This window comes from Dryobates pubescens, chromosome Z, assembly GCF_014839835.1.
Source record: "Dryobates pubescens isolate bDryPub1 chromosome Z, bDryPub1.pri, whole genome shotgun sequence".
NCBI lineage: Eukaryota > Metazoa > Chordata > Aves > Piciformes > Picidae > Dryobates > Dryobates pubescens.
In genome coordinates, this window is record NC_071657.1 from 16,798,779 (window position 1) to 16,822,904 (window position 24,126).

The following is a 24,126-nucleotide window of genomic DNA, read 5'->3' on the forward strand; positions in this document are numbered from 1 at the left end:
GTGTTCCTGTGTGGCCTGGTATGGATGGTCCTACTCTGGCCAGGGGGTTGGACTAGATGATCTTCCGAGGTCCCTTCCAGCCCCTAACATTCTGCGATTCTGTGATTAACCACTTACAGTGCCTATTATATCTCGCACTACATTCAGCTTTTGTGATATAGTTCTTTAGCTTGTAAGTATTATTACAGCACCTTCATCTATAATCAATTAGCCATTAAACTGTTCCCTATCTCTCACAGAATTTGGAAGCTACATAGTGAATGAGACAAGGAACAATAAACTATATATCTTTATTCAACTAGCTTAAAGTCAGGCAAATTACTGAGTCTCACCCTGATGAGGTAAGAGTTAGCTGTTTAAAATGAGATTTTTTCTTGAAATCTGTTGAAGTTCTTGCTTTCAAAGCACTTAGATAGAGACACTGGTGACATGATTTGTAGATGTTAGGGCTTACTGCTGTCTCTGACATCAAGGAGACTTTTGCAGTTAACAAGTGATACAACAATTTTCAATATTCTGAGAAAGCAGGCTGTAGATGTTCAAAACTGGGACCTCAAAAAGACTGGAAATACCTTAGGGTTCAGGCTTAATGTCTCCCTGATAAAGGCTTCCATCTATAGAATGAGAGAGGCAGAAAGATGCTCCACATAATATCTGCACTTGATGCAGAAATCCCTGAGAAAATCTGCAGTCCCACATAGATAGGAAAGTTTAAACAGCGTGCAGTAAATAGGGCTGTAATTAAAATAGAGAGAGAGGAAACACTGTCAAAACCACCAAATTAACTGAGAAAATGTTGGGATGTTTTTCTGATAGTAGTGCTCATTTGTAGTAATGAGTAGTTAGGTGACCTGTAGAAAATAGTATCTAGCCTCATGTCTTATCCAATGTATTCAGTTAATACTTTCATTTTCCTTCTAGTCAGAATAGGAAAGAAACTCAAATAATGGTGTAATGAGAAACCAATACCACTTACTCACCCAATGAATGCATTCGTGAAATTATGTTATTCCAATTACACTTTAGATAATTCTAATTATATTTTCTTTATAAATCCTTTTCCATAGAATTTAAAAAACTAGTTTAAAAAATATATATATATATATTTAGATACAACTCTTGCTAAGTTGTGGGCACCCCTGTGGCACATGGATGCTTACAAAAGAAAAAAACAATTTGTCTTTCATTTATATTGTGCATATGAAATTTATGAAACATAAAACTTCTCTACCTTTCTGTTACCTAAAATAAAACAGAAGTGCCTGGAAAAAAATGGCTTACCTGCATGACCCTCTACAGCTCTTTTAGCTCCTGTGTGCCCTTTGTGGTTTGAGCAAAACTCAACCTTACTACACCCTATGTGATCAAAAACATAGTACAGATTTGGAGTATTGCTTTTTCCATCTGCTTTGATGTATATTCTCACAGCCATGGAGGATGCGAACAGTTGTTTAAATTGATCTTTATTAGGTTTTTGGATGATTTGCTAAAGCATCTATAATTAAAATTCTTTGTAGCTGTAATAAGATCTTGACCTTGAGTTCTCTTATCATTCTGGATGTTTGATCCCATCTAAACCTCCTATGCTATGAATCCACCAAACTTGCCCATTACACGTTGTTTCTTAATTACCAGATATCACTTTCAGAGCTAAAATTTGAGACTAATGCATTTTACTGCAAATTTTCATCTGAGACCTCATCACTGCTATGAAATATCCATAAAGTGCTACAGGGCATTTTTTTTTCAATTATTACATACAATAGTGTGAACTATTATTTTGTGATAGCTAATGCAAATATCTAGAGTACTTCTGAGACACTGTTCCCTTGCTTATGGCAGTATGATGCAGACTAAAGATAAAACAGGAATGGATTAGTACAAAATGGATTTCAAAGGCATTGCTAGTTAGAAAAAATAAGATCACCATTTTCTCTCACCTCACATTATTGTTGTGTCCCAGGTTCTGGAACCATCAGTGATTTCCTACACTGTTACTTATTAAGTGTACCTTTTCTTCTTTCTTTAGACAGTGTAGGCCAAAAGACTACATATCAGTCAGACTAGACTGAGTAGGATATTTTAGAATTCAAGGGGTTAGAAAACCCTTACAGTGTAATTCTTTTTTTACAGATAAAGGACTTTTTGCTCCTCTTTGTTAGCTTTTTTTTTTCTTTTTTTTTTTTCTTTTTTTTTTGGTGGGGGAATAGCTTTGCACATGATTTTTACTTAAAGATTTCTACTTGCATTCTCTTTTTTAAATCACTTTAATATGCTTGAGATTATTATATTTTTTTGATATCCAAAAAGTAGACTATGATAGCATATTATCTGCAGATCCTAAGTACATAGTTTGGGAGGTATTCTCTGAGATGATTCAAAATAATCCTGTAATACAGCTATTTATTTTTTTTCCTACAGCTGATATAAAGTAAATCGAGAGCATTCTAATTTTACTTTGCTGCTGTATAAATGTGTCATTTCATATAACTATCTGTTTTTCTTTGTTGTAACTTCCTTCTCTCTGTTTTAGCCTGCGGCTTTCCCTTTTATTTGATCAGCATAGTTTATATCATATTCCAGGCATCACTTCTTCCCAGGAGAAAAACAGGATTTCAAATAGCTACTCATGATTCCTAAGGCGAACTGAAAGGGCACTGACTGAATTAATGTTTCCTTTGCTGTTTGCAGGGCTTATTGGTTTTATTTCCATTAGCTCATGGATCCACTGTTTTTTCTAGGTCTAGTAGTATTCTTTATTGAATGATTGACAATTTTCTCAGTAGTTTACACCTCATCAGAATAAATTTTTTGTTAAACAGAAAATTAATCAATCTGATTGTTACCTGTGAGGGATGGGGGGTTGGGAGTAAGTAAAAACACACAAAGCCTAGACTACTAAATTTTTCTATCTTCAGGGAGAAATTCATATAAGAAGATACTGAGGTCATCTACTTAGTGTCTCAAGCAACAATTCCTTCAGAACTGGAAATGTTGCTCTGAGTTTCTTAATATACTCAAATCTATAAAAAGCTTTATTTTTCTTGTTAGAATAATTTCCTACCACAAAATGCAACAAGTGTAATTAACAACATTTTTAAAGAAAATCTTTTTTTAATACTAAATTTCCACTGAAAAGAATCCTGTCCATCACACTGTAATGTTAGAAGCTAACGTCTGGATGTTTCTGTCATTGTTTGAAGAAATTAATATTTTCTTCCTCAAAATCTTTGTCTCTATTATAAACATGATGTTGCAACTCTGAAGCCATTGGCAAATCTGCCATTAACAGCAGCAAAACAAATCTAGAGTTTTAAATAATATTTCTCCTCCATATTTGTGTATAACATCGTAGATACAGGTTCCTTTTTTCTCATATAAGTAACATCGGAAACTGGAGATAGTGTAGCAGAAAACATTAAAGACCCATCCTTGTGAAACAGTCCTAACAGAATAATCTGCCAAAGATTACCCAACAGAAAATTTTCTGTAGTCCAGAGTTTGCTAGTAGATAGCTTTTTATTAACAAACAAATTATCAACGCTCTTTCCTTCTGTTTGCCATTCTCAATCTATCTATTTATCATACCACACTCCTGGAATTTCAGAAAATTCATCTAAGTGGATTTTGCAACTGCAACAAAAGGCATCACTCAGACATCCTGACTCCAAGTCTTGTATTTATGGGGTCAGACTATTAGATGTATTTATAATGCTGGTGGTAAGACACAGGAAGATGTTGCCCCAAGAATTTGTTGCTTGATCATGGGAAGTTCTCAAAGACAGGTTTAATGGTGCTTTAAACAACCTGGTCTAATGAAAGGTGTCTCTGCCTGTGACAAAGGGGTTGGACTAAATGATCTTTAAATGTAATTTCTAACCCAAGACATTCTATGAATTTATTTTCCTTTTTCATCCAGCTCACACAAAATGATAATTCCACATAGTACTGTGCCAAAATTTCTGACCATTTGTCTTTCAGCAATAACTTTGTCATGTTTATTGATGTTAAGCTTACATAGATTTATTGATGTTCTTTTTGTCATTTCTGTTTGGGCAGTTCTCTCTCAAATAGTCACTCATTTTTTATGCTGGTCTGGAATTGTCTCTAAATAGATATGTGGGGAAAAATAAACAGAGAGGAATAAAGGAACTCAAATCACCTGTGAGGTGAAAAATAGGATTTATTCACAATTTCATTGCAGTACAATATATTTGTGGGTTTTTTTCAGGCCACTAAGGATATCATATGTGGATAGTTCACAGAAAAAAGTTATTTTCTGGTAATAATCTATTTAGTGTTTTTCATAAGGATATTTTTTAACATCTTCAGTTGACCTCCTTTGTAACAATTTCACAATATCTGATGAGAAGATATGTAAAACTGGGTTTTAAATACTTGGCACTCTGTGGATTTTAAAAATTCTGCTGAGTTAGAATTCTGACTGTGTTCCCTTCCACCCTTAGCCTTTATCATTGACTGGAGGGAGAGGCATTTCCAGTACTCAGCTGGGCTGAATCTAGACCTTCAAGTTTATTTTCTATTCATTCATCAGTTTTACATAAAAAGTGACTCAATGTAATGATGTGCATTACCTTTTGTTAATTAGATGAATATATTTGTAGTGAGTAGAAATGACAGGATAAACACATTGGATCTTTGTTTATCTGTGGGAAGAATATGGAACAGGAGATTCTGGAAAACAAGGATTAAGGAATTACTATGAAATTCAGAATCTTTTGTTTTCTCATTTGATGTAATGCTTGTGCTATTATAAAATTGCAGGTTAGTCAAATTTACAAATTATTTTCCTTCTTCATAGTCATACAAATGTTGTCTGCAACAGTTACTTGTGTTTGTTTTATTGCTTTTTAAAAAATTGACTCTGTATCAAGTCTCTGACCAAGGGTTTAGTTTGTCCCTGATGTAAAGAGCATGTTTGTATTTGTCTTCTTCATCCTATTAAATCAGCATCTTGGTTAAAGCTTTTGGGAGCCCCGTCTGCATTGCTGATGCAAACTGTTACTTTTAAGAAGAGGTCAACAATATATTGCATACCTACTGCATTAACTCATTGAGGTGGGTTGAAAGGCCAATCCTCCCTTCCCTCTCACCACAGGCAGAAAAAAAACCTCAGACAAACAGATTGTAGAAGTGGTGGAAAGTTTAAATAGAAAAGCAGTGAATATTTTACACAGAACCACAAGCACAGTGACAAAAGAGAGATCCCAAAGCATACCCAGAAACATCCCAACACTTCCCTCTCCCCACATGAGGGTACACCCAAAACCCCCAGAGCTCTTTCTTCCCCTCCCCCTTTCCACTGTTAAGCTAATCTCAGCTGATCAGACCTGAGATTGCCCTTCCCCCTTTTCCTCCCAGCCTTGGACCTAGCCAGGCCCCAAGAGGCCTTGAAGATGACTCCCCCTTCATTACCAGATAGGGACCATCTCCATAGGAGCAGTGAGGGAAGAAAGAGGAAACCATGCTGATGGTTTCATAGGAAGCAGGGCATTATGGGATGAAATACGTAGCTTCCTGTGTCCACCCACTGGGCTGGACCCTTGGGACACCAGAGATGTGTCTCATGTGGCAGCATCAGGGGGGCACCCAGCCTGAGCCACCACACTCATTCTAACCATCTGTAGTTTATTAGAATCCATCATTATCTCCTAATATAACATGGAATTAAATGTGCAACTCTACAAACAGATGCAGATAATTCTGCTGTTGTTATCAGAAGAAAATAATTAGTAAGTATGAAGCATGGTTAGTGGCTTCTCTTGACATCTGCAACAGCTTCCATGTCAGAGCCCTGATCAGGAAGGCATTGCATCTTCTTGTGTTAAATAGCATACCAAGAAAAAATGATCATTTGTAAGTGTAGTGTGTCTTTACACTATTCTTTAGGACTTTTTTAAGTACTGTGGAAGCTTATTATTATTACTAGGTGTATTAAAAAACTTGGAAACAGTGTTGGGAAAAGAGCAGCTGCCATGGCATCATGCTGCCTCCTATGTGTTGATTTGGAAAAGAAGAAGAGAAAAATCATTCTTTCTGGCGTACTGATATTGTCATCTGGGTTTATTTTTCACTGCCTTTATTAGTTCTTAATTAGTAGGAACAATATGGAAAATCAGCAGAAGAGTAGAGGTGTCTCTGTCCGGTGTTTCTGTCTCAAGAAGCTCAATATGATCTGCCAGTGTACACTTGCAGCCCAGAAAGTCAACCATATCCTGGGTTGCTTCAAGAGAAGTGTGGCCAGCAGGTCAAGAGAGCTGATTCTCCCCTTCTACAATGCTCTCATGAGACCCCACCCAGAGTACTGTGTCCAGTTCTGGAGTCCCTATTACAAGAAAGATATGGATGTGCTGCAACATGTGCAGAGAAGGGCCATGAGGATGATCAGAGATCTGGAGCACATCTCCTATGTGGACAAGTTGAGATAATTTGGATTGTTCAGTTTGGAGAGGAGAAGGCTCTCAGGAGACCTTATTTTGGCCTTTCAGTATCTTCAGGGGGCCTACAAGAAAGCTGGTGAGGGACTTTTTAGGGTGTCAGGTAGTGAAAGGACTAGGGGGAAGGGATCCCTGCTAGAGGAGGGTAGATTTAGATTAGATGTTAGGAGGAAATTTTTCACCCTAAGGATGGTGAGACACTGGAAGAGGCTGCCCGAAGAGGTGGTGGAAGCCCCATCCCCAGAAGTTTTTAAGGCCAGGCTGGATGTGGCTTTGGACAACCTGATCTAGTGTGAGGTGTCTCTGCCCATGTCAGGGGGCTGGAACTACATGATCCTTGAGGTCCCTTTCAGCCCTGACAATTCTAAGATTCTGTGAGTTCTCTTTGAAAAAGTGCAGAATCTACAGGTTCTGTTGATACCAAAACTTATTTGCAGTCAATCACAAAACGGATATGAGCAGGCAGCTCCATACTCAATTTCTCTGAAATTCAATATATTTGCTTTGTAAAAAGTGCCTGTGGAAGGTGCATGTTGCTGTGTAGCCACTGTAGCCAGTAAGTTCAGATATTACTTTGAGGCTATTATTTATAATAATAGAAGACATAGAGGAGTAAAAACCCACCTACCTAAATCTTCATCAAATTTACCTTTTAAATACTTGGAAATGACTGCCAGGACTTTGGATGCAATAAATTACATAATTGTCCTGTATTAAGAAGAGGATTGTTGTCTCTGGTTTTACTGCTTGGCACTACAATATAGGAAGGTCAGAGTGGCACCAGCTTGCAATCCATGGCTTCCATATTCTAATTCTATTGGGTATCAGTTGACAACACCACAAAATGCTGACTTGTTTTTTCCACTGACATTACAGAATGTAAAATTTTACCTTGGGATGGACTGCCAAGTTTGGAAAAAAAAAAAAAAAACAACAAACCTGGTGCAGCCAAACTAGTGCTATATAGTGTTGTTGTGACAATAAGGAACCTATTGGTTCGCATTATACTTCATTGAACAGAAGCACCTTATAATCACAAAAAAATATTTTTGCCTTATGAACATTCCATATCAATTATACAAAACCACAACATTGATTTTTCCATACTGTATATTGTCAAAGATTGCTGTATTATGTAGAATAATGTTCCTCAGTTGTATCATGCTCTTCCAGAAAAAGTCTTCCAGGAGGAAAACAAAAGATGAGGAAAAGGCTGAGGCACTTGAAAGCTGTCTTTGCTTCAGTCTTTAATAGTAGGACTACTACCTGTTTTCTAGGTATGCAACTTTCTGAGGTGGAAGAGAGGAATGAGAAGCAGAATGAAATTCCCATAATCCAACATTAACAGCATACATCCACACAAAAGTGCTTACCAAGACACTTTCCATCATTTATCAACACTTCTGGGTAACCAGGGAGCTCCCAGCTGAATAGTAAGTTAGCTAAAGAGACACAAACCTACAAACTAGGCTGGAAGGAAAATGTGGGGAACTAGAGACCTGTCAATTTTGACCTTGGTGTCATGGGGCAGATCTTCTTGAGTGACATTATGCAGCATGTACAGGGTAACCAGGTGATCAGGCCTCAGCAGCACAGGTTCATGAAGGGCAGGTCCTGCTGGATGAACTTGGTCTCCTTCTATGGTGAGATGACTTGTTCAGTGAATGAAGGAAAAGTTGTGGATTTGTTTACCCTGACTTTATTACAGCTTTTGACACTTTCTCACAAATTTCTCATGGAGAAACAGGATGCTCAGTCTTGGGAGGGTGTACGCTTCCCCTACCAAGTTGACTGGGAGCATTGATCCTAAGATACAAGTGGCAGAACAAGAGGAAATATCTTCAGTTTGTGCCAGGGGAGATTTAGATTGAACAATAGGGAAAAAATTCTTTACTGAAATTGTTGTCAAGCATTGTTATCAAGGTTTGTCTAGGGAAGTGATGAAGCTACAACCCCTGGCAGCATTTTAAAAATGCAGGAATGTGGTGCTTGGCTTAATAGTGAACATGGTTTAGTGGTTGACTCACCAGTGGTAGGCTGATGGTTGGACTTGATCTTTAGTGTCTTTTCCAACCTAAATATTTTTATGATTCTATTACTCACTGAACTATGGAGTCTTTCCCTTTCCAGTTGTGGCAGTTTTAGGCTGTGCCTAGAAAATTTTCCACAGATCACAGTATCACAGTATATTAGAGATTGGAAGAGACCTCAAGAGATAATCAAGTCCAATCCCCCTGCCAAAGCAGGATCACTTTGGATAGTCTGCACACAAATGCATCCAGGTGGGTACAGATCTTGAACAGAAAGTAGTATAATGTAACTACCATTGGATATAAAAGGGAAAACAATTATAAGGTCTAAATAATCCCATTGTTCTGAAAACCAACATAGAGTTGTCTTGTAAACTAACCCTTTTTCTTTTCAGTTTTCTTCACTCTGGCAGATACTAGCTGTTGCTTCTCCTGACTTTGCTGATGTTGGCTGTGTTGCTTTGTTGTGGCTAAGTGCTAATTAGCTCTACCTCTGCTTTTCTACTCTTCTCTCTTTTACTGTGTATAGGGGGAGGGAAGGATGCAGAGAGAGGGAAGCTGTTGGTAATGCTCTGGTTTTGTCCAGGGGGGTTCCTGTTATGTTTATAAATTACATATACATGTAAAAAGTGTGGGGTTTGTACGTATTTTGTAAATAAAACTCCATTTGCTTTCAATTGAGATGGTCTGGCAATTTTATGTTGGGGGGAATTTCAATCCACCACACCAGTGAACTCTTCACTTTCCAAGTGCCACTTAGAGCAGGGCTACACCAGAAGCAGTCTCCAGAACAAATTCTGATTGTATGAACCCTGAGACACAGAGGTATGATGGTTCCCACTGTTTTCCCAGACTTTTAAGCAGCATAGGTGATGCATCATTGTAACTTACTTCATTGAGGACAGAAGTATTATGCAACGTTCTAGTTGCAGCTTTAGTTATGGACATCAATAAGAAAGAAAAAGCAATCCAAGCCAAACAGGTCAAATTAGCAATCCTAGTAAAATAGTCTAACAGAGTGAAACAGAAATGAGAAGCTCTGGACTGCAGAGATAGCCCAAAGGACAGCAGATGAGTCAATCAGTCTTGACTTTTGTAATAAGATTTTACCATTTGTTTTACTGTATTACTCAAACATTCATTTCTTCCATCTGTAGCACAGGGAATCTAATGCTTATTTACCTGCCTAATAAGTATCTTGTGAGAATTAAGGAACTGATGTTCAGTAACATATTTAACTAATGTAACCAAATGGAGCTAATTAAACGTTTAAGCGTTGTTATTAAGTGTAAGCAGTGTTATCAAGAGATCCAATGCAAGGTAGAAGTCATAACTGAAGCAAAGCTGGAACCATAAAATTTAGAGTGAGGAGTTCAATTCTGTTTCAGTTCACTATGGTCCACAATCATGATGTCTGTATTTGAACTGGAGAAGATTTCAAAGCATTTCTGTGATATAAGTTCCCCAGATCTCAAGATTAGGTTAAGTACCTAGGAAGTCACAGAACCTTTCTGGTTTAATTTGTGCTAGGGATTCAGCCTAGCAGACCTCTGACCATATCAATCACTCTTTTTTATTTTTTTTTAATCTATTTTTTAATCTATAGTGTCTATTAATTTTTCTCTGTCTACAGAGACATGTAGGTTGATTAGACTGTAATTTCTGATGGGAAAGTGAAAACACTCCAAAAGACTACAGACAAAAACTCTAGCTGGTGCTTTCCCCTGAGACTAGAAAAATGTAGTCAAGGTGGGTTATAAATCACACCATTCCTTTATGCCAGGAAACAATTCATGACTGTGCTTTGCAGCAAATAGTAATTGGACTCTTCTAAAAGAATAGTTCAGTATCTATGGAAAATGTTCCCCTCAGAAGTATTTTAAGAGCCCCAAAGGAGATTGCTGCATAACCCTGGCCTAAGACAGCAGCTGAAAACTGGAAAACTGTCCCTGCAAACAATTCAAATTCAATGATTGCAAATTCCCAGTATTCCTTTTCATGTCATCACACTTAATGTGATAATCAGCTGCAGGAGATTTTTCTGTCTAAAACCAAGTGTCTTTAAAAGCTGAAGTAATTGTATTATCTAGATCTGACTTTGACGTAGCAATTGTATGTTTCTCTGCTCACAGATTATGAAGAACTGCCAAACCAGGTTGGATAAAAGGTGTATCAAATGTATTCTGTGTCTGGAAAATATTCATAGCAGACTTTCTAGAAAAAGGAACAGGTCATACAAGAAATAATTACTCTCATCCTACCCTCTTTCAGCTTCTTCCCTACAACAATTTATTGACTTTCTATATTAGAGATTGCATTTGAACAATTATGTTTAATAGCCAACAACAAATCTATCTTTAAGTTACCTATTTACCTATTCAGTTTTGCACGGGAATACTTCTATAGTCTTCATTTTTATGTGCCCCATGAAAGTGTATCTCCTTTTATTTATTTTAATCTTGCAGCCCCTTCCTTCTTTCAAGAAGCCATGAATGATCTCACTACCATTCATCATTTCATAGGTCTTTATTTCATATGTACATGCAATCCATTCATCACATCTGACCACACAAGTGGCCCTTCTTGGTTGTGTTTCTGCATCTTGTGTGAGAAAAGCAACCAGAAATCAAGTTCACTATTCAAGAAATGGGATTTATACAATGACTAAGGTGATAATTTCTGTCTGTTTTTCAGCTCATTCTTGATTAAGTGCAAATATTCTACTTGCATTTCAGACTGACACTGACCACCAAACTGATGTCCACAGGGATCTTTTCCAGAGATTCTAGGCCATATATTTGTTTTCAAAAGCAAATGTAACCAACACATACAGTTCACTATGATTTATGGCTACTAGGAAGAGGTTATTCACATTTCTGTTATTCTCAAACCATCTCAAAATAAAGCATACTCACACAGCTGTCTTGATTGCAAATTGCAAAAATTAAAAGAATGTCAAATGTCATTCCAGCGTGTATTTTATTGCCATGGTAACACAAAGGTAACTGGGTAGGTTAAGCTACAAATTATGTACTCAGCTATTTAAAGATCTCAATGAAATAAAGTCACTTAATCAAGCTTATTATTAGTTGTGTTATGTAATCAAGACAACCCTATTAAAGCCAAAGACAAACTGCTGGATTTTTCTGTGTTGTCTCTATTCAAACGGCATTCTGTATGCTGTAGCATATAAAACATGCCAATCAATGAACATTACTTGTTGTTACAGGCTGTTTTGCAATCATGTCAAATAGAAATGTATTTTCTTTTGCAAATGTTCCACATTGTGAGTTTTCCTGCATCATTTATAATTAAAGCTTAATTATTTCAAATATATCCTTTCATATACTAGGTGCTCTCCAATTGCATACATCTCAAGCAACAACAAAACCAGATGCACTGGAAAGTACATTCCTGGATTTTCAGCTTCTATCTCAAAATTATCTGCATGGAATATAATTATAAGATAGGGTGGTTGCCAAGTGAAATTTCATTATTACCAAAAGCACAGAGAGCAAGGGTAAATTTTTTTTAAACCTTCACAGCAGAATTCAGATGTTGTGCCAAGACCACAGAAAAAATTATTTATTTGGAAAAATCAGCAAAAATATTTGCTGCAATTTATTCTTCCAGTAAGGCAATAGAAATTTACAGTGGTTAATCACATGAACATTAATAATAACTTACATATGTAAAATACATTCATCATGATGTACTCTGTGGTATTATTCTACACATTGTAGCATCAATTGCTGCTCACTCAACAGACACACTTAGCTAGTGTCCAGAGTTTTGTGGTCACATGAACAAAAAAATGCTGTGTCTCTTAATTATCTATGCCTAGAACTTTAACAGAAATTAAAGAAAAAACACCCGTTTTTTAAAGTGAAAATACAAAAAGAATTGTCAGTGATCTCACCAACCATAATGTAATGTTCAGGAAGAAGTCTGTGAAAACCCAGAGAAGAAATGTCTGCCTGAATTTAACCTGGACAATTATGTTTACCCTTCATTAGCATAAAGAGTCCACAGCACTATTATGACAGCTAATTAATGCAATAATCTCTTTTAAAAGTGTCTTTACCTGTCTTTACAAAGCATGTTGTAGGAACACCAGTGACTACTATGTATGGTTAGGAATTCCATTTCCATCTTCTTTTTATGGACAAGGACTTAAACCCCAATTCAGAAAATCACCTATTTACCTATTTAAATTCAAGTGTGTGAACAAACCCATTCATTTCAGAGGGAATATTTAATGCTTCAACTTAAACATATGTTTAAGGCTGATGAGGCACTGTAGCTTACTGCAGAGAAACATGCCACCTACCATTTCATTGACATCATGTTCTATAGCAGCTGGGTTTTCTTTGGAAACTGTCCATCTTGTTAAAAACAGACTCAAACTTGATTAGTTTATAAAACCTTGAGTAGCTTGTAATCTGAGGTAGCTCAGCTGCACGTGAATGGGCAAAAGAAGTTTTGTGCTGGGAAAACAGACTCCCTCATTTTTCAGAATGAGCTAATTTTTTCCAATGACTTTTCGTTCACATCAAGATAAAGTAATAGAAGGAAGTCACGTTTTATTCACCTTATGAAATATTTACAGCCTTGTCACTATTTTCATCAGGTTGATTTGGGCCTCAATCCTATTCCTCTTGATTTCATAGGAAATGAGATCAATCCTATAGAAAGTAAAAAATAGCTTTCAGCAATATATTTCTGTTAAAATCATTAGTCAAAAATGAAAAATTTTACTTTGTTTATCTAGGAACCATAATGTTTTTTTCATATTCGTATATATTTGAGGTTTGACTCCCCTAAACTAAATGGAGTAAACCATGGTTTGAATTTCACAGAGAGTTTGCATCAGATTCAGCTATCTGGCATTGCTGGTGCTGACTCATTCCAGAGTAGTTCATTGTATCTTGTGCAGCAGACAATGTGATAAGATCTTAACTTCATATGATTTTGGTCAATAATGCATTGACAATGCAAGACAAGGAAAAGGCTTTTTTTTAAGTAATCCAGAACAGTAGCAAACTATTAATGAAAAAGTTACATTTGCTGTAACTCAAGTTTTGTGTTACATAGAGACTCAGGTTTATGCACACGTGTATGTCCACAGTTAACAATTTCATTTAAACATGGATGGGATTTTCTACTGCATTTGCTCTGGGTCAAGTTTTAAAATGTTCATAACTCCATTATTTTATAATCAGGTCTTAGAAAACACACTAAATTATGTACTATTCACTGGGGACTAGCTACACACTGAGTTTCTTGTATCAAGATTTTGTGATTTCTAAGTTATGCTAAGGTTAACCAATACAGTTGCAACAACTTTTCTCTTTCTTTATTAAAAAGTTCAGTGGTTTCATTCAGGAAAAAGTCCTTCTGATCTTTGCTCACTTTTTATTGGTTCTGTTGATACTCTGGAGGCAGTAAACTCATTAATAATTGTATGGCTTGTAAGACGCTGGCAGCAACAAAAGTTAAATATTATAAAAGCAAATGTTTCTGTTGCTTGCATGGGCCTAATACTACAAACCAAACTTTCTGAATACTCCAAGCCATCCTTTGCTTCAGTTTGTAATGAAGCTGAGGAAAGAAACATCAAAGCTAAGGACAGGGGAAAGAGAACATGGCAGAGTGGTGGGTGGCACATTTCAACTGCACTTAGTACATCCTAAAAAATTGTGATTCCTGGCATGATTATATTATTGCTATGAATTACACATTTTCAAAAACGCTTATCTGTAATTAATTTGCCAATTACACACCATTAATTTATCATGCAACTCTATTTGCCCCTCCTCTTCCCTTGTAACCCACTTTGGTGAATTAGCTAGATGAATCCTTTGTAATGAACTGAGAGACATGAATGTTGCTAATAGCCATAGGACATCTTCATTTTTCTTTTTTGTAAGACGTAAGGTATTTCAGAAGCTGTCTTTACAGTGTGCTGGTTATCTGTGTAAACAGAAATGGTATTCCAGCTTCACAATTGCACATTAGAGTCAGGTTATTTTGTAGCTAGCCGCTTTGGGGGACTCAATCGAATTTCTCCCAAGGTAATCAGTGAGTTCTCTGATGAAGTCCTCAAAATGTTTCAGCGTTGCTGTGGTGATCAAATCAGTTTTAAATCAGTCTCTCGTTTTCCTGTACATCAAGTTCAGCTCCTTGTGCATGCTTGTATATAAGCAAGACATCTTAACTACTTAATTTAAACCTGAAGTCCTCGGTAGGCTGAGTACACCAAATTGATCATGTAGAATTATTGATGATGAAGAATCATGTATGTTTACAAAAGGAATTCTTCAAATACAAGTGCCTCCCCAGGGACAGCTTCTCTGCTAAACAATGTGAATAACACTTCACTTAAAACAAATAAAAATTTCTTCTTTGGCTACAGCATTATCCTTGCCATTTCTGTAAACAGAGGTGGAATGTAACCAAGTCCAAAAAAATGATGTACCTGCGACTGAATCTGAGCAGAAAGCTATCAATCCGCTAACATATGAACACACTGAAAGATAACATGTGACAGTTTCATTCACCTTAATTAGAGCTTATTAGAACCTGCTTTGATTCTTACAATGGTGATTCCAAAGCTCTTATCTGACAGGTTAATGAAGATCTAAAATAAATAGTGTTACTAATGAGAATCTGCCAAAATTAATCATCTGTTATTATTAACAATTCCAGAAGCCAAATTTCCAAAGATTAGATTATGTAAGATAACATAAAATAGTGAAGCAGCCAAACTGAAATATTATTAAGCAGTAGGTTATTTCTAAGCCAAATGTAGGGCATCAGCTGTATTTTTGAGGGAGGAAATTGAGCTATTTGTTTAAAAGACAAATTGTTTTGATGCTTTCAGAGAGTTTCTTTGCAATCAAAATTTGAAAAAATGGAGATGTAGAAAAATTTCATGAGAAATCAGTTAAAGTTGAATATTGAAATACCTTTGTCATAGTGGCTAGGGGAACAAGAAGATATAGTTTGGACTTGGCTCTACATGCCTTGAAAAGTGAAGCTGACAAAACTGAAACCTCTAAACCAATAAAATGTCAAGTGTACTAGCCACACAGTCCTAATTTAAGAATTGTGTCTCTATCACCCTCTTTGGCCTTCCTGGGCATCACCAGTTCCTACTTTTGGGAAAAAAAATAGCTTCAAAAGTGTGAAGTTGGCTTCTGTTGACATTCAAAATGTCATTCTCTATAAAGCAGACAACTAGGGGGAAATATCCTAAAAAATTGTTATTTCTTTCAATATTGCAGCTTCAGCTGTTTAAAGGAGTTGCATCTACTGACATCATTGCAGTACTGGAAAGAGGACACACAGGAAAATGCAAGCATATGTTGTTTTGACAATATTCTCCTGATTCACTCAGTACATAATTCCTTTCCTTTTTCTTCCTCTGTCTGAATATATGATTTTAAATCAAGTGGGTTGAGCAATACTGTCCTCTTAGCAATTTATCTGAATTTAGAACTAATAATTTGCTGTGTATTCTGATTCATTTTCTGGTGAAGCAGAGTTGTGAGAAGGCCTTTTCCATGCTTCCATGACATAGCTCAATTATATCTTTTCTTACATCTTTACTTCCTGAGTTAAACATTCTTTTCAAATGACTGTTCAGTGAGTATTTTTTATGTCATCATAGTTTTCATTGCTCCTTCTTAGACTTTTTTTAATTTCTCTCACTGTGTCTTTTTGGTTTTTTTCTTCTGAGATGCACTGGGCAGAGATGCTTATTGTGTCCAAAGCATTCTGTGTACTAAAATAACATTATACTATTTTTAGCCTTCCTTGTACTTTTCTTAAGACTATGTAACATCTTGTTTTCTGTTGGTTTTTTTTCCCTCCCCTCATTGCTGCAGATTGTTTTGGTTTGGCTTCATTTGGGTTTGGGGTTTTTTTGGTTGGTTGGATTTTTTGTTTGTTGGGGGGACGGGGCTTGGGGGATTGGGGTGGGTTGGCTTCTTTGGTGTGTGTTTTTGTTTCTCTTTTGTGTGTTTTTGTTTGGGTGATTTTTTTTTTGGGGGGGGGGGGGGCGCTGGTTGTTGTTATTGCTGTTTTATAGCATTCATAGGAGAAAGCCATTTTTTCCTGCATTAACAGTTCATGTTTTGTAGGATGCCAGATAATTTCTTTCCATTACAATGTACTATATTCTGTTTTATTTGTATTTCTCTACTGATTTCTCTGAGAAAATCTTTAAGATTTCTTATGACACTAATCTTTACAAAACTAAATAATTTTGACTCATGCAAAAAAAAAGCAGTAATATTTTTCCTGGTGTATCCACCCAATAGCAGGCTAGTGACTTGCTTAATGGAAGTATTGTATGAAACTTTCATCAATGAACCTATCCTTTGTGACCTCATCTAAATAGATATTTTTTCCAGTCCACTAGTGTGCTGTGCCAGAGAATTTTACACTTTACCCATGCACTGTGTAAGAAGTTTATATTAAATGTGCTGCTTCATAACTCATTGAGCACCCCAGTCCCTGTATTAAGAGGAAGTGAATAAACATTCCCTGCTAATCTCCTTCATCCATCTACAGTTTCATAGGCCTTTCTTTTCCTCTTTTCCCTTCCTAGTCATCTCTTCCAAGCTGAAATTTCTTTTTTGTATTGTCTTTTTGAAAAGAAACTGTCAATCCTGACAATTCTTCTTATGTTTCCTTCCATATTTATGCAGATATATTAGTATAAATACTTCTCTAAGACAGAAAAACCTATTTTCTGCAATGTTCAAAAAAATGTCTATATCATAGATCACTGTAGTTTTCTTTTTTATTTTCATGATTTTTCCTGATAATTCTTAATAGTATACTCAGCTTCTTTTAATAGCCATGAAAATGACTTTTTTCAGAACTACCCACAATGGTCATAAGCCCTCTTTCCTAAAACAGTTAACAACCTATGCATATAACTGGGCATGAATAACTACTTTTTGTGTGTGTGTGTGCATTACTTTGCATTTGTAGGCATTGAGCTTGATATGCTGTTTTGTCACCCACTCAATCAAGTTTTTAAAATTATTCTGCAACTTTCTGCAGATAAATGCAAATATAACTCCAGACTTGAGGAAAGAAATTAAAATTTATTCTTTGAAAAATTGTGTTGAGACAGAGTGAATATAAGACCATGTGCTCTGGATGAAATACATGGACGTATTTCAGAACATCTCTATAGGTCTTGGCTGTCCAGTTGCTCTCTCTTACAGTCAACCAGACTTTAAAAGCCCCATTGAAAGTTCTGAAAAAATGCTGACTTTACACTCCTCGAGATTTCACTCACATGATTTTGATTCAGGGAGAAGAAAGTGGCTGGAATAGAGTGGCTGGGGAGAAGAATGCATATAAGTATGAAATCAAATTTGTAGAACTGTCTCTAAGGAAGGGGGCTCACAAAGAAATGGAAGTAACTAAACTAAAAAGATAATGGACTGCTAAAAATACTGGCTTGTTTTGTAGATAGATTAGAATCATAAAATCATTAAGGTCGTAAAATACCTTTAAGATCATTAAGTTCAACTGTCAACCCACCACCACAACAGCCACTAAGCCATGTCTACATGTGTTTTTTAACACATTCAGGGATAGTGACAACACCACTTCCCTGGGCATCCTGTTCCAATCCTGACCACTCTTTCAAATTTCAGAAAATGAGATGAGATTGAGAAGGTATGGAGATTCCCAGTTGCCTTCAAGTACTTACATCTCACTGCCAGACCTGAATCAGGCAGAGCTGTTTCATTTGAAGGTATGATCTCCACTGAATTATCATATTTAAATGCATCACCTTCTGGTCTTAACACATTCTTTTTCATATTTCTATTTAGTATTTACTTTCTTCTGGAATATTCTTGTCTTATTCCTTATTTATTCAATAAATAAATTCTGAAGGAATACTTAAGCACAGAGGATTTCCTTAGGTGCTTGATTCAGCATCCAGATGCCACTGCCACACACAGCCTGCTGAATGGGACCAGAGGCCCTCTGGTACCTAAGTTTTAAAGAGTGGATCTACAGAGTGTTCAGCTATTATGTGATCCCAAGCTCAGAACAGTCCTCTACCTGTGTCATGACTTGACCAGTGAGATATAACCTAAATGAGCTCTAACCAACCCCACAGAAGAGGCAACTGCAGGAAATTCAACCAGTAGCTATAGTCCAGGAATCAGCACACTTAGGTCAGAATGTGGCACACACTATTTCCAGTACCTTTCCTACAGCCCAGAAGCTGGTAAGAAGTACAGGCCAAAATTTGGTCTTAGTGATATCACCTGGACTCCCAAAATTTCTGTGGCTTTATTTTACTGTATATGGATACAAATTCTAACTCACAGGAGAATTTGGTCTGCTCTATATATTGTCATGTATTCACAACATAAACTGAGGATTATATTACCAGACAGTACAGCAAATTGGGGTTTAAGCAATAAAAAAGCATTACGAGCTCCAAAGGAGCAATTACATTTCACACTGTGAATGTATATTAGGCATAATACACAGAACTCTCAGCCCAAATTACTGTGTTGATATGGTGGCAGCTTTGAAGAGAGAATTGTTCAGGAGACCTGGGCATTCTAAGCATTAAATTCTTATCAAGATAACTAAACTGACAAAAAAACACCAGTGAAGATGTTGGATGCACATCTTCCTTGATATAAAATACTGTGTTAACTACTCTTTGAGATAAACTGCTAAAAAGAGGGAAGGAGGAGGTTATCCTTTGTTTATTTAATCAAAGAAAGTTTTCCAGCCCAGTTTCTACTTTGTACCAGTGCAACAAATCTGTCTTGTATTCGTGGAACCTTAGAATTGCTTTGTTTGGAAAAGACCTTTAAGATCATTGAGATGAGCCATCATATAACTGCCGAATCTGGTGCTCTCACACCCCACCTATGCATCTTATAAACACCTCTAAGGAAGGGAAATTCAACCACCTCCCTGGCGAGCCTATTCCAGTATTTGTTCAGCCTTTCAGTGAGGCAGTTTATTCTAATATCTAAACCTTCCCTGGTGCAACTTGAGGCCATTTCCTCTCATTGTATTGCTACTTACTTGTGAGAAGAGACCAACACCTACCTTGCTAGTGATAGAGAGCATGAAGATGTCCTCTCAGTCTCCTTTTCTCCAGTTCCCTCAGCCACTCCTCTTAAGACCCTTCAATAGCTTCATCACCCTTCTCTGAACCCTCTCTATCACCTCAGTATCTTTGTTGTTGTGAGGGGCCCAAAACTGAAGCCAGTATTCAAGGTGTGGCCTTAACAGTGTTCAGTACATCAGGACAGCCACTTATCTACCCCTGCTTGTCACACTATTCCTGACATAAACCAGAATCCTGTTGCCCTTCTTGGCCACCTGGGCACACTGATGGCACACGTTCAGGTGTCTTTTGATCAACAAACACAGGCCTTTCTCTGCTGCACAGCTTTCCAGCCACTCTTCCCCAAGCATTGTATGGGGTTGTTGTGACACAAGTACTTGGCCTTGTCAAACCTTGTACACTGGCTTTGTCTCATTGGTCAGGGGTCCCTCTGCAGGGATCCCTCTGAGGGATCCTACCCTCAAGCAGATCAACATCCAATTTGGTATCAGCTGCAAATTTACTGAGGGTACACTCAATCCCCCTCAACCAGATCACTGACAAATATATTAAAGAGACCAGGCCTGTGTACTGAGCCCTAGGAAACATCACTTGTCACTGGTTGTGTGACAGTTTTAGGCTATGCCTTTAAGAAGAGGTAGTTACTGGAACACTCTGGCTGAATGGTTTGGTGTGAAAAGGAAAACAAAATATAGTTCTAAACAAATTTCCTTGGTAGATCAGTGAGAACACAACTTTAAATTTATAGTTTTACTTCAGTTTGAGTTCCAGTCTCTCTGTTTCAGTCTGCCTGAGCAGCTGCTGTCTGTCTCTGTGCTTGCTGGAGCTGACCTTGAGCTAACGAGATAAGAAACTAATTCTTCTCTTAGCATACACTTTGAACTAACAGAATTTCCCCCTTAATAATTGCCTTTTCTCTCTCTAACCCCTTTTTGGGAAAAAAGGGAGGAAGGGAGAGAAGGGAGTTTTGGGGGGACCCTCCTCGCGGGAGGAGGGCAGGTTTTCTGTGTTACATTCTTTGCTGTATATTTTTTCATATATTGTAAATACTGTATATTGTGTATATATTCATTTCATTTCATCCTGCTTGCAAAATATAGCTCTTTTCCATCTGCTCCTCCAACTGAGTTAGCCATGGTTTTTGTGGGGTGAGAGAACTGAAGTTTCTCTCACCACCACAGGTTGTCAACTGGATTTAATTTCAGAGTGGTCTCTTTTGGTTCAGCCATCCAGCCAGTGTTTACCTAGCAAATCATCCATACATCCAATGCCACAAGCAGCCAGTCTTTCCAGGAGGATGCTGTGGGAGATACTGCCAAATGTTTTGCTAAAGTCCAGGCAAAAAATGTGCACAGTCTCTCAATTGTCCAATAAGTGGGTCACCTTGTCATAGAAAGAGCTCGGGTTCATCAAGCAGGACCTGCCCTTCATGAATCTATGTTGACTAGGTGTGATCACCTGGTTGCCCTGCATGAACCACATAACCACACCCAGGGTGATGTGCTTCATGACCTTTCCTGACACTGAGGTCAGAATGACAGGTCTGTAGATTATTGTATCCTCCTTCTGGCCTTTCTTGTGGATGGGTGTCACATTTCACAGAATCATAGATTCATAGAATCATAGAACAACTTGAATTGGAAGGGACCTTAAAGATTGTCTAGTTCCAACTACCCTGCCATGGGCAGGGACACCTCCTGCTAGACCAGTTGCTCAATGCCTCTTCCAGCCTGGTCTTAAATACTTTTAGGGATGAGGCATCAAAAACTTCTGTCACAACCCATTCCAGTGTCTCACCATTGCCATAGTAAACAACTCATTCATAATGTGTAATCTAAATCTGCCCTGCTCTGGTTTAAAACCATTGCCCCTTGTCCTACCACTACATGCCCTTATAAAAATCTCCTCTCCAGCATTCCTGTAGGCCCTCTTCAGGTACTGGAAGGTAGCTATAAGATCTCCCCAGAACTTTCTCCTCTCCAGGCTAAACACCCCCAAGTCTCTCAGCCCACCTTCAGAGGAGAGGTGCTCTCACCCTCTGATCATCTTCATGGGCCTCCTTTGGACCTGTTCCACAAGGGCCATGTCCTTCCTGTGCTGAGGACTCCAGAGGAGGACACAGTACACCAGGCGAGGTCTCACCAGAGCAGAGAGGCAGAATCACTTCTCCCAGCTACGCTTCTTTTGATAAACACTGCCTTCTGAGCTGCAGGTGCACGTTGCTGGCTCATGAACAGTTTCTTTCCCACTATCATCCCCAAGTCATTCTCTGCAAGGCTGCTCTCTATCTCATCATTCCTCAGCCTGTAGTCATACCTAGGATTGCCCTGACCCAGGTGCAGGACCTTTGACTTTGCATTATTGATCCTCATGATATTCACCTGAGCCCACTTCTCCAGCCTGTCTAGATCCCTCTGAATGTCAATCGAACCATTCAGCTTGGTATCATCAGCAAACTTTCTGGGGGTTCACTCAATCCCACTGCCCATATCATTCATGAAGACACTGAACAGCACTGGTCCTAGTACAGACTCTTGATGGAGAAGAGGAGGCACAGAGGAGACCTTATTGCTCTCTACAACTACCTGAAGGGAGGTTGTAGACAGGTGGGGGCTGGTCTCTTCTCTCAGGCAACCAGCAACAGAACAAGAGGACACAGCCTCGAGCTGTGCCAGGGGAGGTTTAGGCTGGATGTTAGGAAGAAATTCTTTATAGAGAGTGATTGGCCATTGGAATAGGCTGCCTGGGGAGGTGGTGTAGTTGCCATCACTGGAGATGTTTAGAAGGAGACTTGATGGGGTGCTTGGTGCCATGGTTTAGTTGATTAGATAATGTTGGATGATAGGTTGGACACAATGATCTCAAAGGTCTCTTCCAACCTGGTCTATTCTATTCTATTCTATTCTATTCTATTCTATTCTATTCTATTCTATTCTATTCTATTCTATTCTATTCTATTCTATTCTATTCTATGTAGCTGGAGTAAGATTGTCAAGTGGCTTGTAGTAAACAAGGTTCCTTTTATTTCCTTTGTCTCTAATTCATACTCCCAAGATTTCAACCTGATCACAGCTATTGCTCATGGAGAGCTCTTCACACTCTTTCCTTTTCCCAACATAGAGGGCAATGCCTTCACTGCTCCTTCCTTGGCTGTCCCTTCTGAGCAGAAGGTAGCCATTGACAGCCACACTCCAGTTATGGGATTCATCCTACCAAGTTTCAGAGATGGTAAGCAGGTCATAGTTTTCTAGCAGGACAGTAGCTTCAAACTCCCTGTTTACTGTCCGTGAACATGCACTCATGTAAAGGCACTTCATCTGAGCTGTTGAACACATCACTTTCTTAGTGGAGCACCCCTTGATTCCCTTGAGGCATTTGTGGAAGTTTAATTGTTGGCTTCTATCTTAAGAGTTCCAGCTCACCTCTGCTGGATTTTGACTGCACTGCAGTGTCTTCAGCACATGTCTGTGCAACAGGACCCATACTAGCACCCCATCCCTCTAACCATTGTGTATCAACCCACTACTTGTCACAGACAAGCCTGATTTCTTCCCCCTTCCCCTTCACATATAGTTTAAAGCCCTGTCAATGACTCCCACAGGTTCCTGGGCAAAGATCCTCTATCCCCTTTGAGAAAGATGACTACCATTTGATGCTACTAAGCCTGGTACTGTGTAGGCCATCCCATTGTCAAAGAACCCAAAATTATTATGGTGACACCAGCCATGGAGCCGTGTATTAATAGATTGGATTTGCCTGTTCCTTCCAGTGTCACTGCCCACAAGTGGAAGAAGGGAGGAAAAATAACTTGTGCCCTGGATTCCGTAACTGTCCTAGGGCTCTGAAGTCCCTTTTAATTGCCCTTGGGCTATGTTCTACAACTTCATCACCACATGGAAGAACAGCAAAGGAGTAGTCTGAGGGTCTTACTAGGCTTGAGGGTTTTCTAATGAGATCTCTAGCCTGGGCTCCTGGAAGGCAACAGACTTCCTTATGAAAGGGGTCTGCTTGGCATACCAGACCCTCTGCTACCTTCAGAAGGGGTTCTCCTGCAACTATGTCCCTTCGTTTCTTCTTTGTGGAGGTGATAGTAATAATAAAAGAGGTGATTCTTTCTGGTATTATTGACTCCTCTGGAGTGGATTAATTGACACCCTCATGGTCCACTGATTGGTTTTCCTCTTCTAGAGACTTGTATCTACTGCATAGTGACATCTGGGGAGGCACGGTGGGCAAGGAGCCACTTCTCTTGCCTCCTAGTAGGGGACTCATTTCCACTTATTGCTTACCTTCATGGCTCCAGCTACGTCCTGGTGAGGGGAAGGATGCAGGGCACCTTTGATCCTATTTTTTTTCTAGTGGCTGTCCCTGCTCCTGTCTCAGGGTTGTCAGAATATGGTTCTACCAGTCTATCTCTTGCTCCAACTCCTTTAATTCCTTAGTCAATCTACCTCCTATCTTAGCTCTGCCATCAGGCTGAGTAGATAATCCACCTGCTTACAACTCA